General features: G+C 41.3%; 1 protein-coding gene across 6 annotated transcripts in view; it reads right to left on the bottom strand.

Moving 5' to 3' along the window:
- Positions 1-14,091, bottom strand: part of LOC134357381 (spindlin-Z) — a 120,184-nt gene extending 106,093 nt beyond the window's left edge. For 4 of the 6 annotated variants that reach the window (XM_063068892.1, XM_063068889.1, XM_063068894.1 and 1 more), the window contains exon 1: positions 503-739. The gene's annotated coding sequence lies outside the window, so the exon portion shown is untranslated. Of the gene's footprint in view, positions 1-502; positions 740-13,975 lie in introns of those variants that run through there. The other 2 variants (XM_063068890.1, XM_063068895.1) reach the window with 2 other exon arrangements.
- Between the last annotated feature and the right edge of the window lie 2,428 nt (positions 14,092-16,519).

Below are 16,519 nucleotides of genomic sequence, written 5' to 3'. Positions count from 1 at the left end.
ATTTACTGATGCATTCGATTTACGGAAAACGAGCATTTTTTTCCCCTCCTGTTTCGACAAAACCTTCAATGACACGGTAAAGACGGTTCAGTGAATGTGGGAAGGCAAGTACAACATAAACCTTCACGGTCTGGCAAATCAAATATGTAAAGCACAATCCCGCTTTCGGTAAAGTCGCTGAGCGCCCACAGCATCAGAGAATTATTATAAATCACAACAGCATAGAGGCATGGGTTCTGCAGAGCACCGATGCCGCACAATCTGCCTCCACGGCAGCGACTAGACTCGCCTTCTATCGTGCGTGCTTAAACAAAGGAACTACTGCTGCAGTCGCCCGCCCGCCCGCTCTCTCCAGCTCTTCGCTTTATTCATTCACGCTTCGGCATTTTCTCCCTTCGTATTCTCCCATTCCGTTACCTCGCCCGGCGCCACTCCATTTCTGAAAACCAGACCGACTACGTACAACTTAAGCCGGGAAAAAAAAGACATCAATTTCCTTTACCTTTCTTTATACACAGAAAATTATGGAGTCTTAGTGCGTGTCCCGGGCGCAAACAAACTCCACCTCACGGTCTCACACAAGCACTCACTGCAGCAGCGCCAGCGGTGAATCTCATTCACTCCCTCCCTTTCCTCTCTGCCAGATTGTGAGCTCCCACTCGGGAGTTCAGGCTAAACTGAAGCCGGTAATACCGACTTCCTGCCACAAAGTGTCTCTAACATTGCTCTCTGTTCGGGAGGCAGCCGCGAAAAGAGCATGCTTGCACGTCTCTCACTAATATTATGCACATACGAGCCGCTGCATCGAAACAAATGACTTTCCTCATTTGTACGCACGCGCGGGAATTTAAAGCCCCGAGTTTTCTTTTGTTCGGTTTGAAATCTCTTGTCCCGGTTAATTTAATGGGGACAATTGTTTCAGTCTGCTGCAAAGAACAGTTTCGAAGCGTCGCAAACCATTGCAATTATTTTATTTTAAAGTGATACAGCCGTCCATCAAAGTCTCTTACAAGTTACCCTTTATCATCGATGTAATACAGGTGCAGGCAGCGTGATTTGAGCAAAAGCTCGAATCATTCCAGAATAACCCGACGTTACTTTTGAAGAAGTCAGAGAAGTACAACACTTGCCCTGTTGCAAAGACCAAAGCAAGACGTGTTACAGTTAAAATTGAAAACCAAAGCAACATCAAAGATCTTGAACAAATTCTTCAGTGTGCTGCAGTTTATAGCAAATTTAGAATAGTGACAAAAGAACCACAGCACCGCCACATTCTCTTCTCATGTCCTTCTTTAAGTCTAATTCTACCATGTGCGAGGAGGCATTGCATTAACCAAGCTCAGAAGATTTCAATGAATGGCAGAGGGGCCTTGAGGGATCTAATGGTCTTTGATGAATGTCATGTAAACTTAGTTACCACCTAGTGTCCCACACGGAATCCTACTGTTTCTTAAATTATGTTTTCGACCTTACTACATTGCCTAGAAATTTGCATTTGATGTTTACTTTCTTTTATGTTTAAAAAATCCTAATTTTTTTATTCACTGGAACTGTGCATAGCATTTAATGGTGAAAATGCTTTATGCATTTTGATGCTTTTTAATAATTTTTAATTTTTTTTTACTTTGCCAGATCTTGAAATGTTAGTGGGTGAATCTGAAGTCAGGACACTGAGGAGCAAGGCGTCAATAGTTCAATGGTTTCATTTAATATCAGAGAATGTGTACGATATCCAACCTGAAATTCTTCTTTGTCGCAGACATCCACGGAAATAGAAGCACCCCAAAGAATGAGTGACAGTAAAATTGTTAGAACGCCAAAGCCCCCTACTTCTCCACCCCCCCCCAGGACAAGCAACAGCAGAGCAATGACCCTCCCCTCCCCCCTTCAGCAAAAAAAATCAGCGCCTACCACCCACCAAGCTAGCAATAGCAAAACCCGCAAGAAAGACCATGATCTGCAATATGGCAAAACTAATTGTTCACCCAACAGTTTGACATATCAGAGGCTCTTCCTGTCCCTAATAAAGGGACATATGGGTGTCATGCAGTGAGAAGGGAGACTAACAAGACAAAAAAAAAGTGGGAAGAGGTGGAGGATGGAGATGAAAATGCCCAGAATGAAGTGAAGAAAGCAGAAGTAAATTCTAAGAAAAAGTTGTTGAGGTATGATCTCCCTGATCTATTGCATGACATAGTCTGATGTGATAGAAACCGGTGATGTTCACAAATCTTAGCTGGGCAAATTATTTTTATGCAAATAACATCAAAGTACAAACATTTGTATATATCGTACACCATTAAAATCACTGTGATGTTCAGCTGCAGCCATGCATATAAGTTTGGGGACTCTGTAAATTCTGTGCAAAGGATACAACCTAAATTAACTATCAGATTTTAGATTAAATACTTATCTATGCTGCACAAAAGTTTTGGTATTGTATAATAGGACAACTATCTCCATTAAACCTCCTATATTAATAACAGACAGGGATTTAGATTATTGTCTGCCACATTCCTTCATGGAAAGTCTGTACTTAAAGGCCTCATGCTGAGCACTCAGTGCTCAACCATAAGAGTCCCATTTCTCGTACTAGTGTTTGTGATTTTACCTTTGGATTTCATTTGTGTGGTCTTGTTTATTTCTAGTCTGTGCTAATTCTAGACCTTACTCTGCACTTGGGTTCACCACCATCCTTGGCTGTCTTGTTACGCTACTAACCAGCACATTTTTGGACAGTGGAAGGAAACCAGAGCACCTAGAGAAAGCTTTTGTGCACATAAAAAGAACATGCAACCTTCCTTACAGAGGACACCAGAAATGAACTCTGAACTCTGAGGCCAAGAGTTGTAGTAGCTTCGGGCTAACCACTACACTAAGATGGTGCCCTACCATACTCTATGAGCTATCCAGTCCACTGAAACTGAGGAAATATCATTGTGATTTATGTTTGGCTATTATCACACAAAAATATCAAGATGGTTCTTGTTTTATCAATAATGAATGGGTTCCACACTGGCTGTCAGCCGAGCATTAATATTCCCAAATGCTACTTTTCAGCATACAGTTTATTTGTAACAAATCCTTGCCTGTGGGGATATTCAGCATGATCAATTTTTATATGTAAGGGCTACAAAATTCCATTCACTCCCTTTATGATAAGTTTAGTTAAATGCATACTTGATGCAGGTTTGGCTACATTCATCTCAAGCCAAAAAAATCCCCAATTTTTCCAATCTCACCTGGCAAAAGATCCATCTGGTGGCTCATTGTTTCAATGTCCCCAAGAAAGTTGGACATGTACAGTATGTGAAATACATTTTATGGTGTTCCATTGTGAATTATAATTGAAGTGTAGTCACAGTTTTGCAGTCCAATGTGGAGGGTAATTTGAACACAGACAAGTTTCACAAAAGATAAAAAATAATATCTTAAGTGCTTTCCTTGCATCTCTGAAGTCAAAATAGAACACGGCACTCAAGGCATCCATTGCACAGTTTAACCATGATCTTCTTTAATATGTACTTCTTAGCCACATGGTTCAACATTCAATTTGTTTTATTGATTGCTACTTTGTCGTAATTGGATTTGTTAAGTGTCAGGTCTGCTCAAGGTTGATTTCAGATTCATTTATATTTACTTTACCAGCATTAATATTGACCATCATCATTGTAAATGTTAGCCATTAAAATTTTAAAATCGTAAGTCACAGAAGGAAAAAAATAGCCAACCTTTAAGAAATGGACTTGTGTATTCAGATCACCTTTAAAGATATTTCCACACACTAATCACTAATCACTAATCGCTAATAAGACTGCCTAGAAATTGGATTATTCCAAACAGAAGCATCTATCCAGTTTGGAATAATTAACTTATACCTAATCATCCCAGTGCAGCCAAAATGTGCTTTTTAATCACAGTTATGAAAACATTCAGAGGTAGTTTCAGTGAAAAATGCTTCATTCAATGGGAACCCGAGCTGCTGCTGACCTTTACTACTTAAGCACAGCTAACAACACTTTCAAATGCTACATAAGGCATTTTCTGTGCTGTAGTTTTTCTATGGTTTCTATACAAAATTCCCTAAAAGTGGCATCACAGGTAGATAGGGTCGTAAAGAGAGCTTTTGGTACATTGGCCTTTATTAATCAAAGTATTGAGTATAAGAGCTGGAATGTTGTGATGAGGTTGTATAAGGCATTGGTGAGGCCAAATCTGGAGTATTGTGTTCAGTTTTGGGCACCAAATTACAGGAAGGATATAAATAAGGTTGAAAGAGTGCAGAGAAGGTTTACAAGGATGTTGCCGGGACTTGAGAAACTCAGTTACAGAGAAAGGTTGAATAGGTTAGGACTTTATTCCCTGGAGCGTAGAAGAAAGAGGGGAGATTTGATAGAGGTATATAAAATGATGATGGGTATAGATAGAGTGAATGCAAGCAGGCTTTTTCCACTGAGGCAAGGGGAGAAAAAAACCAGAGGACATGGGTTAAGGGTGAGGGGGGAAAAGTTTAAACGGAACATTGGGGGGGGCTTCTTCACACAGGGAGTGGAGGGAGTATGGAATGAGCTGCCAGACAAGGTGGTAAATGTGGGTTCTTTTTTAACATTTAAGAATAAATTGGATAGATACATGGATGGGAGGTGTATGGAGGGATATGGTCTGTGTGCAGGTCAGTGGGACTAGGCAGAAAATGGTTCGGCACAGCCAAGAAGGGCCAAAAGGCCTGTTTCTGTGCTGTAGTTTTTCTATGGTTTCTATGGTTTTCTATAACGACAGAGCTCCAAGCATTAGGCATATAAACAAGCTGCAACACTATGGCAAGTGCTTTGTATTATGGAAGAAAGGTTCATTGGAGGAGGGAGATCCACTTTACTTAACACAACCTTCCAATCCTTGTAGTGAAGGAGAAAGTGTGTTGATGAGACAAGTCCAAATACTTGGAGCATTTCCATCCTGTGTAACAGAATGCTAGAGATAATCAGAAGAATGAAGGAATTCATCTCTAGCCTTGCACAAATGTTCACATGGAATTGGGGGGGGTGGGGGAGGTGTATCATTTCAACTCTGAAAGAGCTTTACACTGTTGTGGTACCCAGCAACAATATTTCCTTGTTGCACCAGCTGACAGAGCGGGTTCTAGTTTCCATGGAGACATAGGAGGAGGCTATCCAAGGTCTTGGTGACTCAGTGGATTTTCAAAGCTGTTCCAATCAGAGCTCCACCTGTCTCTCTGGAATAGATATTGATCAGCAAGAACAGAGATGCCACCCAGGAACAGCATGTTGTTAACCAGAAACAGATTTCTGTTTCTTCAACAAGTGAATGATGCCAACCTAGAAAAGATTTTTGCCAACTGAGAGTGGACTCCTGTTCTGAAAGATCAGGGAACTAGCAATCAGGAGCAGACGATTGCCATCAGGGAGAACACTGTTGCCTTGGTGGGATCATTTGCTACCGACAGAAGCTTGGAAGTGAAATTGTTTTATTATTGTCACTTGTACTGAGATAGAGTGAAAAGTTTGTCTTGCATACTGTTCATGCAGATCAATTCTTTACACAGTGCATTGAGGCAGAACAAGGCAAAACAATATCAAAATGCAGAATAAAGTATAACAGCTACAGAGAAAGTGCAGTGCAGGCAGACAATAAGGTGGAAGTTTATAATGACGTAGATAGTGAAGTCAAGAGTCCATTATGGAACCATTCAACAGTCTTATAACAGCAGGATAGAAGAGTCTGTGGTACATTCTTTCAGACCTTTGTATTTTCTGCCTGATGGGAGAGTGGAGAAGAGAGAATGTCAAGGTGGGTGGGGTCTTTCATAATGCTGTCTGCTTCACTGAGGGAGTGAGAAGTATAGGCAGAATCCATGGGAGAAGGCTGGTTTTGGTGATGAGCTGTGCTCTATCCACAACTCTCTGCTTAGAGGCCTTGACAGCAGCTGTGAAATCAGTGACCGGCAGCAAGCACAAGAGTTTGTTGCTTGGTCGCTGCTTCAAGATCTTCACTGGCATTGTGAGGCATGAAAGACTATGCTCTCTCAGGATATCTTCATTTTCTCCTCTTATCATTGGCCTTGCCCAAGGACACTGCCATTTGTTCTGAGAAGCTTCATACATTCTGGACATTATAATCCATCCAACTGAAATGTGGGTGGGGGGCAACGGAGAAAGTTTAGTCGTGAGCACAGTGTCGTAGTAGTATGTGCAATAAATCTATTTGGAAAGCACGCATAAAGAGAAATATTAGTATGAAGGCTGTTATAAATGTATAAGTAGTAAGTTTCCTTTCTCTTACTGATTGTTTATGAATTAAAACTTTTTATTTCAATCAGTCATGTGTCAGGAATTCTATGAGATGTGCTGTGTGTGGGGAGACTATAGAGTATTACATAATGTAGTGCTGTCCTTAAGTGGAATCTATATCATTTCTTCTTCTATGCTCTTGAAAGCTGATACGTGCTTCGGTTAACATATTAATTTAAAGTGTGTCAGTTGAAAAGGCAGCTTTCTTTTCCCTTTGCCAAGTGTGAGATAGAAGTATGCAGGATTGTGCAAATCATCTGGCAGACCTGTTACCAGAGACAGGTAGCTGCAGAGTCCTGGTGTGGTATTCTGAGTGATGAAAATCTATACCCCCCCTTATTCTTCACCCGTTGGTCAGTTACTTGCTCAGAGCATTCAGGGGAAGCACATGCTGAACAGACTTCCCTTTGCCCTGAGGTGTTACGGAGGATTCTGTTGAAAGTCATTTGTGATCAGTTATTTCATGGAGATCTTGAGGAAATGTCACTGTAGTTGTAAAAGAGAATCCAGGCAGTTGACTGTGTCATTGGCAGTGGAGTGGCGGTGGGGAGTCAGTCTTTGGTCACAGTATGATATTGATTAGTTGGTAAGATGGTAGAGAAATGATAGCTGGAATTCAATCCTGAAATGTGTGAAACGTCACATTTAGAGAGGACTTCTGGTTTTAAGATGGTGCTGGTGAATTGCAGCGACTTCTGTCCGGTGGCTAACGAAATAAGGAAAATGACTAAGCACTTTGTTAATCACACATTTTCTGGCAGACGCAAGTAATAGTCTGTAATTCCCTTTGGACTTGGAGGCAGCTAGATGTTCCAGAACCGCAGTGAGGCAGAGGGCCCGATGCTGAGGATGATGAAGAACTGAGGTTCAATCGATTTAAGTGCCATGCCAGATCAGAAAGGTCGGGTACAGGCTGAATCAAGCATCGGGGTCCAGTCACCAGAGTGTATCGAGGCGATTGAACCCAATGCTTGGACATCGATTCAGGCGCAGGGCCAGATTGAAAAGGTCAGGGGCCAGGGGTCAGGGCCTGAGGCGAGGGACAGACTGGTTCAGCTCACTGCTCAGTGACGTTTACTTGGCTCTGTGCTAAATTACAATACTTTATCTGAATATAACGAAGAGGATTTGAAGGAGATTCACCAGGATGTGGCCTGGGATGGAACTTTTCGTCTACGAGAAGAGCTAGATAAGGTAGGTTTTTTTCCCTTTGGAGCTGAGAAGGCCGGTGGGTGACCTGAATGAAGTCTACAAAATTGAGGGGCATGGATGAACTAAACAATGAGAAATATGTCCACTTTGTAGATCTGCCCACGACCAGAGGACGTAGGTTTAAGTGGAAGGAGGTTCAGAGGGGATTTGAGGAAGAACTAGTTGATAATTTGGAATAATCACCCTGAGAGAAAGCTGGCCGTGGTCTTCCATATTTAAGAACTATTTAGGAAGTATTTAAGAAGCACTTCAAATGCCAAGGCATAGGAGGCAACAGACTGCATGCTGGGAAATGGAATTAGTACAGGGAGGTATTTTTGATGGCCAGCATTGACACTGTGACCTGATGCCTGTTGCAAAGCTCTATGACTTTATAACTCAATTGCATATTAATTGAGACAAATGGTGTAGAGGGAACAATCCTTTCTCATATTATGTCTGCACAATTATTGAGAATCCAGACCTGGTTGGAGCTCCAGTTCATTTAGCTCATTTTGTGAAATGACTGTTAATGATGCTTTAAGCCATGTGTTTGAAGGTTTCCTTGGATGAATGCTGATACAATGCTGACTGTGCCGGATTACCATCATTGACTGCCTTTCCAAAGTCATCTGCAAAGCTGGATAAGTGCATCTTTTTATTACCTGCACTGCCGGCATCACTGTTTGCCCTGGTGTGCGGCATTGTTTCTGATGATGAAGGTGACTTTGTGTTATGCCTGTGACAACTTAACGTTTCTGTGGGAAGTCAAGGAGCACACTCCAGTGCTCAGAGGGATCAGCAGTAGAAAAAGGTGAGCAGTTTCAAGTTCCTGGGTGCAACGTCTCTGAAGGTCTATCCTGGGTCCAACATATCTATGCAGTTACAAAGAAGGCACGACAGCGGCTATATTTCATTTGGAGTTTGTGGAAACTTAGTGTGTCACCCAAAGACTGTAGCAAATTTCTACAGATGTACCATAGAAATCATTCTAACTGGTTGCATCACCATCTGGTACGGAGGGGCCACTGCACAGAATCAGAAAAAGCTGCATAAGTTGTAAACTCAGCCAGCTCCATTGTGGGCACTAGCCTTCCCCAGCATAAAGGACGTTTTCAAAAAGCAATGCCTCAAAAAGGCGGCATCCATCACCCTATCCTCTATCACCCAGGATGTGTCCTCTTTTTGTTGCTACCAACGAGGAGGAGGTGCAGGAGCCTGAAGAGACACACTCAACATTTCAGGAATATCTTCTTCCCCTCGGCCATCAGATTTATGAATGGACAATGAACTCACTATTTTTTTTAAATTTCTTTTTGCTCTACTTACTCCATTTAATTTTTTAAAAATATATTTCTTATTGTAATTTATAGTTTTTTAATTATGTATTGCAATGCACTGCTGCTGCAAAGCAACAAATTTCACAACATATGCCTGATTCTAATTCTGATATGAAACCTGATTCTGATTCGGAGTGCAATGTGAAGTTTTCACCTTACTAGTCCCTCAGGTAACAGATCCTTCCAGACTCAAATCTGCAACTTAAAAACAGGTAAAAAATAAATGCATGGCTTCAATGCACCTGTAAACCAAGCTATCACAAATTCTAGCTTCAATTAGATTGCAATTACATCACTGATAATGGTTCTTTAGGGATTTATATTTCATTAACAGCTATTGTCTGCAAGGATCCTTAATGATCCCACTTCACTACATTGAATGATTCCTCTTCGTGCACTGAGAGATCTGTGTAATCATTGCTGCTTTTGATTGTTTCAGTGTTCTGTCTGTCATTTTCAGATTTACCATTACTAGTTGTACAAATTAGCTGATGTTAAGCTATATGAGAGTCTCCCTTTTGTCACTAATAAACTGTAGGAAGCCAGGAAGTGTTGTCCCACTGCAGAAGCTGATCTGCAATTGTAGCTAGCAATTTTATTCTATACACCTCTAACAAGTCACCTCTCATCCTCCTTCACTCCAAATAGTTCACTTCACTAGTCCTTAAAAGACATGCTCCTAGGGGGCACCATGGTGGCATGGCAGTTAACACAATGCTATAATAGTTCTGGGCATCAGAGTTCAGTTCTGGCGCCATCCTGTAAGGTTTGTATATCCTCCTCGTGAACACGTGGGTTTCCTCTGGGTGCTCCGCTTTTTCCCACATTCCAAAGACTTACTGTTTAGTAGGTTAATTGGTCATTATAAATTGTCCCGTGATTAGGCTGGGGTTAAATACCTGGTTGCTGGGCAATGTGGCTCACTGAGCTGGAAGGACCTGTTCCGCTCTGTACCTCTAAATAAAAAAATAAAAATAATCCAAGCAGCATCCTGGTAAATTTCTTCAGCACTCTCTCTAAAGCTTCCTCATCCTCCCTAGAATGAGGGCTCAGAACTGAACACAATATCCAAGTGTGGTCTAAGCAGAGTTTTATAGAGCTGCAACATTATCTTCTGGCTCTTGAACACATTATATGCCTTCTTAACCAGCCTATCAACTTCTGCGGCAACTTTGAGCTATCTATGGATGTGGAGCCCAAGATCCCTCTGTTCTCCACACTGCTAAGATTCTTGCCATTAACCTTGTACTCTGCCTTAAAGTTCAACTTACCAAAATGTACTTCTTCTCACTTCCGGACTGAACTCCATCTGCCACTTCTCAGCCCAGCTCTGCATACTAACAATGCCCATTCTAATTACGGCAAACTTCTACACTATCCAAAACATCACCAACCTTCATGTCATCTGCAAATTTACTAACCCACCCTTACACTTCCTCATCCAAGTCATTTATCAAAATCTCTAAATGTAGGAGTCCCAGGACAGATCCCTGCAGAACATCACTGGTCGCCAACCTCCAGACAGAATACACTACATCTACTACCACCCTCTGCCTTCTGTGGACAGCCCAATTCTGAATCCACACAGCCTGGTTTCCCCGGATCCTATGTCTTCTGTCTTCCTGAATGAGCCTATCATGGGAAACCTTGTCAAATGGCTTACTAAAATCCATATACACCACATCCACTGCTCTACCTTCATCAATTTGTTTTGTCATTTCCTCAAAGAATTCATTCAGGCTCATGAGGCACAACCTGCCCCTCACAAAGCCATGTTGACTATCCTTAAGCAGACTATGCTTCTCCGAATGCTCAAAATTCCTGTCTCCAAGAATCCTCTCCCACACTGTCCACCTCACTGCGCTACAATGGGTTTATTTTCGTCGTCTTCAGTGTGATGCACTATCTGAAGAATATTTCATTGTGTTCCTCATCTCAAGGAATCCAGTGGTTATGATAGCCTCTCCACTATCTTTATATCAGGGCTGAATTGAAACTTGCTGGAGCACACCTTTCTGGGTAGAGGAGTCGAAGGTCAAAAATGGAAGGGCAGCCCTGTTCCCTCAGAATATCAGTAGCAGACCTCATAAGAATAAAAATCTCATGCAGGCTCTCTGAGCCTAGGGATTACGATCAGCATCAACATGCATGTTCAGGAACTGGCAATCCTTGCAATTCATGAATCAGAATGAGAATCAAAATCAGGTTTATTATCACCAGCATGTGTCATGAAACTTGTTAACTTAGCATCAGCAGTTCAATGCAATACATACTAATGAAATAATAATAATAATAATAATAAATAAGTAAATCAATTACTGTATACATATATTGAATAGATTAAAAATTGTGCAAAAATGGCAAATAATAAATATTTTAAAAGTGAGGTAGTGTTCAAAGGTTCAATGTCCACTTAGAAATCAGATGGCAGAGGGGAAGAAGATGTTCCTGAATTCCTGAGTGAGAGCCTTCAGACTTCTATACCTCCGACTTGATGGTAACAGTGAGAAAAGGGAAGATTTACAAGCTCTGAATGCAAGCCTGTGTTTGCTCTCCGAAAGTATGCAATTTTTTTTTTGTAAATGGTCACCAAATTGTCCAAAGTAAGAGAATATGACCCATTTTTTTGTGGCAACTCGCCAATTGAATATTGCAATTAATGTCATATCTGATGCATCGACCATCTGACATGCATTTACCCAGTTCACAAATGGAAGTACCTGTTGCAATTTCCCACCCCACATGTATGGAAAAGTATTAGTGTAAGGGGTTTTGACAGGTATAAAAAAAGGGCATTTCTTGGTGCAGAGGGAGAACTTTGTCTTAGGCTAATCACGGCCAGTGCAAGTGCCAAGAGATGGAGAAGATAGGGATAATTACATCAAGAACTTTTGAGTATGTTGAGTCAGAGTTGGAGAAAGAAAGAGAGAGAGGAAAGGCTGTGCGAAAATAGATCGGCTTGTTTAGTGGATGAGAAGTATTATTGTGTTTTCTGTATTACTACTGTAGACCCTTGTTTTCTTTCTGCTTTGCATTTGTGCTAGTTCTAATAAAGCATTTTCTTGTGGCCTTCAACATGTCTGCAGTTCCTCCCTTTGTTTGCAAATACATTTGCGAATGCCCTGAGCTGAATCAGAAAAGGACACATAACGAATTTTTAAATAATTTTCGTTACACAAGTGATATCTGTGCTTCACTCCAAAAATGTCAGTTTTTCTTCAGAAAGATATAATTTTCAGTAGACTAGTTCAAAACTGAATGGATCATGCCCTTAACAATTTCAATAGTGTTAAAGAGATCTATCACATGATGATCTTTTTCTGCTTGTGTCTGGGTTTGGATCCAGATGGACTCAAGGGATGTTAGAGATGTTACTGTCCATAAAGTCAGACAGGCCAGAATAAAGGCTGATTTATACTTGCGCGTACTAGCTTACGCTGTAGCCTACACCATTGTGAGCATTTATACTTGTGCGTTGGTGTGTCTGCGTCTCTCTGCAATTCACCGCCAAAACGCTAGTTGCCAGTGGGGTTCCTATGCCACTGTCTTGAGTTTCTTTGTGTTGAAACTCAACACAAAGAAACTCAAACTTCAAACAATGGCGACTGAAACTGAAGGAGGGTGAATTTTCTGTGCTTGTCCGGCCACTGAGAGACATGGACGAGGAAAGGCATTCCAAATATTTTCAGATGTCGGCAGGTAGATTTGACGATTTGGTTCATTGTCTCTAACCATTTATTTCGCATCAGTGTACGCACAGTATACTCAGAGACTGACAATCACTATTCGAGTTTTAGCTTCAGGTGGAAGTCAACAGGTTGTAACAGCTAGCTACAAAGTGGCGTCAAGCACAGGGTCCTCCGTAATTTCAGAGGTCTGTTAAACTTTATGGAAAGCATTGCAGCTAGAGTTTCTTCCCTGCCCTTCAGTCACCCAATAGGAAGCTATTGCAGCGTAGGAGGAAATGCGATGCTACCAAGCAAATCAATCACGGTTGTTGCGGTCTGCGTCGCCGCGACACATAGTTACATTTTTGGGGAGGTGAGCGTCAGGCTACAGCATAGGGTTCGGAGTAGAGTACTGCGTAGGGTACGCAGCTACGCCGTACCTACGGCGTCGATTTGATGCACGAGTATAAATTGGCCTTAAGGCTGATGTAAAAAATTGCCACTCTGATTCAATAAGGTTCTTCTTAGGATGGAAAAAAGTAGAAGCGAAAGTCAAAAATGCTGCAGAGTCTGGAAATCTGAAATAAACATATAGGCCTGACGCGAATTACGAATGTTGAACTTAAATACACACTGCATCTAGGATGTGGGTGGGATAGATGGAAAACTGGCAGAATGGATGGAAGACTGATAGATGGGAAAGGATATGCTGACTTCTGCGTGATTGTAGGCACCTTGTTTCAGGTGAGAATGGGGCATTCCCATGTGCTTTCTCTCCCCCATTTCACCCCTCCACTACCACCAAACCCTCAAGCTGCCACAAACAGTGGCTGGGTCGAGTCAAACAGGGCAGGAGCAGACTCATTGACAATGAGGTGCTGATGACCATTCTTCCTGCGCATGCTTGCTCTCATATCTGAACTACCTGAGTGAACCTCTTCCACACACTACTTTAGTTCATTTCTGAATTACAAAAAAAATTAGGTTACGAGCAGTTCCCAGAAACAGAACTCCGACACAGCCTGGGGACTGTCAGTATAAAACTAGGACCGCAGAGATACAAGAAGCAACAACTTGAGACCACTCATGGTAAAAAAGCACTCCCCAAGTGTAGAGCTCAGAAAAAGCTATTTGCTCTTGGAATCAGCCTGTCATTTTCTCTAGATTAGGTAATACCTGGGTCTAAGTTGTGGAAATACCTGTAGGCATCTAAGGTAAGTATTAAGCTATAATAATCAGCCTTAAAGTATAATTGATTTGAATGGTTCTTTGTTTGGCATGTTAGTTGACAAGAGGAAGAGAATTAATATTGCGAAGAAACAACAGAGATTTAAAAGAGCAAAAAAAAGATATAAAATAGTCATCATACAAATTCAGGATTTGGATTTAGAGGTTTTAAATTTGGAAAAGACGGAGATACAAAAAAATTAAAAAGACTTCTCTACCTAATTAAAATTCAGATATTCACCTTGCACAATTAGATCTTAGATGCCCATATTACTGTCAAGCTGCATCTTCGGACCCAAGCGCAGGATCACACAGAGACTTAGAAGGGAAGGGAAACTAGGAATTTTATTAACAAAAGAGACAAAACAAAAAAGTAGAACTTACAAGGTCTCGGATAACTCATCCAGAACTTCACAAGGCAAGAAAAGGACCACCAAACCCTTTAAATATATTTTAGGGCACGGAGAAATCCATGCCCAGCTAATTAAAACTCCAGACTCTTGACAAGCTTAACCATTCTGATAAGAGACAAAATTCCAAGGATACTTAATTGGACACCTGCAATACTCTCGAGGAGAATTAATTGGAAATATCCAAGGACAATGGCAACTTAAATGTAAACCAGGGAAGACCTAACTATAGCACATAAAATACCTGAAGCACAATAATACATGTATTTATAATTAAGAAAATGCAGAAAATACAACAGTAACAGCAAAAGACCTCAGAGCCCTCAGAATACTCTAACAATGACCCAAGGTTGTGACATTGTGGAATACGAGGGGTGATTAATAAGCTCGTGACCTAAGGTAGAAGGAGTCAATTTTGGAAAACCTAGCACATTTATTTTTCAACATAGTCCCCTCCTGCATTTACACACTTAGTCCAGCGGTCGTGGAACATACGGATCCCTACTTTGTAGAAGTCGGCGTCTTGGACCTCCAGAAAGTGGTCCACAGCAGGGGTGATTGATAAGTTCATGGCCTAGGCCGATGAGTTATACAGCTCTTATTACATGCACGTGCAGTTCACTCTTTGAGTGATTATGCAGCAAGTTTGAAGTTAATAACTCATCTCCTTCTACCTTAGACCACGAACATACAATCACCCCTGCTGTGGACCACTTTCTGCACACCAACTTCTACAAAGAAGTGATCCGTATGCTCCACGGCCGCTGGACTAAGTCTGTAAATGTAGGAGGGGATTATGTCGAAAAACAAATGTGCTAGGTTTTCTAAAATTGACTCCTTCTACCTTAGGCCACAAACTTATCAATCACCCCTCGTATATCATCAGAATTGACACCTTTGTGAGAAAATAAAAGGTTAATTAACTGATACATATGCTTTCCTATCTTTGTAAATAAAAATGTTCTAAATTGGTTGTTTTATTATTTGTTCAATGTATCTAACAATATAAGGAATAGTTGAACTATTATGACAAAACAGGGATGCAATTAATGACTTGGATGGTAATGTGTGTTGGGCATAGTAAGGAAGGCTACCAAAACTTGCAGTGGGATCTGTACCAGCTGGAAGAATGACAGATGGAATTTAATGTGGACAAATGTAAGCTGTTGCACATTGGGAGGACAAACCATATTAGGACATATACAGTGAATCATAGGCCATTGAGGGTGCAGTAGAATACATGGATCTTGGAATACAGATCCATAATTCCTTGAAAGTGATATATCACGGGCAGATAGGGTCATAAGGAGAGCTTTGGCATATTGGCCTTCATAAATTAGAGTACTGAGATGTTAAATTGAAGTAGTGAAGCCAAATTTGGAGTACTGTGTGCTGTTCTGTTCAACTACCTACTGGAAAGATATCAATAAGGTTCAAAGAGAAAATTTACGAGAATGATGCCAGGACCTGAGGAACTGAGTTACAGGGAAATGTTGAATAGTTTAGAACATTTTTTTCTCTGGAGCTTGGGAGAATGAGGGGAGACTTGGTGAGAGGCGTATGTAGGATGAGTGCAAGCAGGCTTTTCTCATTCAGATTGGTGAGCCCAGAACTAGGGGTCATAGGTTAAGGGTGAAAGATAAAATATTTAAGGGGAAAGTGAGGAAGACCTTTTTCACTCAGAAGGTGGTGGGAGTGTGGAATCAGCTGCCAATGGATGTGGTGAATATGGGTTCAATTACAACACTCAACAGAAGTTTGGATGAGTACATGGATGGGGCAGGTATAGAGGACTATGGTCCAGGTGGGGGTTGATGGTTCAGCACAAATTAGATGGGCCAAAGGGCCTGTTTCTGTGTTGTAGTGCTCTTTGACTGTCAGTTGTGGGAAAGGATCAGACCCAGACAATAATGTTTAAACTCAGGAAAAGTGAGATGACAAATGGACTCTGTTATGTACCCTGTAACTGGGTTGCCAAACCAGCAGAAATGGAACACTCGTTGGAGTCTGGATTACTAGGAACTAATAAAGTTTTATTAAAGAAACAAATAGTACAATACTCTAATCGTAAGGATATAAATGTAACAGGTTAGCAATGATAATACACACCTATTCACAGAACTAGGGTAATAGGAATCAACCAAGCTCTATCGCAGTCTAGGGGTAAAATGATCAGTCTTACAGTGACGCAGAGTTCATTTCAGCTTAGTGCAGTTTGCAGTAATCGCTGTTGTACCATTGGAGAGAGAGAGAGAGGGGGGGATGCAATTTGGTTCAGGCAGACCTTTGATGTCTTCACAGTTGGTTTCGGGCAGACCCTTTTTGATGTCTTCTATCCCGCTGTGGTCAGAATACGATCCGGATACGATCGTTCT

Source organism: Mobula hypostoma, chromosome 16 (genome assembly GCF_963921235.1).
Source record: "Mobula hypostoma chromosome 16, sMobHyp1.1, whole genome shotgun sequence".
Taxonomy (NCBI): domain Eukaryota; kingdom Metazoa; phylum Chordata; class Chondrichthyes; order Myliobatiformes; family Myliobatidae; genus Mobula; species Mobula hypostoma.
The sequence above is the reverse complement of the archived record's forward strand: the minus strand, read 5'-3'. Positions and strand labels throughout refer to the sequence as shown.